We start from the raw sequence: 705 nt of genomic DNA on the forward strand, positions 1-705 counted from the left end.
GCGTTTAAGGTGCTGATGGACTCTGTGAAGGGCAGAGATATTTTGGGTTGTTACACTATTAATGTGTTTGCGCAAGCTCTCCAGGTCTGGGTGTACACAGCTCTTCCAGAATTGGGTGCTACTTTTGATAATCCTCTCCCAAACAATCCGTCTCCACCGATACTGGCTTACAAGGGTCGCAAAGGACGCAGACAGTTTAAAGAGGTTATCCTCAGTCAGGTATTTACTTCAATCTAGACGACTTCGCAGAAGACTTATAATTAAGTCATCTGATAAGTCTTCCAACTGGACGACTTAGTAGACGACTTATAATTAAGTCGTCTGGAAAGTCTTCCAACTTGAAGACTTTCCAGATGACTTAATTATAAGTCATCTGCGAAGTCATTTCTTTTCATCTTTCTTAATCCGTCAAATATTTAAGTTCATATCTTTTATTTACTGCAGACTAGGGTGATCAACTTTGTTCAGAAGGACATTGGTGAAATGTTTCCAAAATGGGAGTTTGATGTTGAGGACACGCCCGCGGAAAACACAGTTAAACTCATGTTTATGAAGAAACCGTGGAAGTGGACCATGGATTACTGGGAAGTCACCGGTACTGAAGCCGGCGGTTGTGACTCCAGCGAAGAAAAAGGTAGTGAAGGAAGACAGTCCAAGTCCTCGGAAGAAAGCTCGTAAAGAGGCACCTGCTGAAGCTAGTGAAGA

This window comes from Brassica oleracea, chromosome C3, assembly GCF_000695525.1.
Source record: "Brassica oleracea var. oleracea cultivar TO1000 chromosome C3, BOL, whole genome shotgun sequence".
Taxonomy (NCBI): Eukaryota; Viridiplantae; Streptophyta; class Magnoliopsida; order Brassicales; family Brassicaceae; genus Brassica; species Brassica oleracea.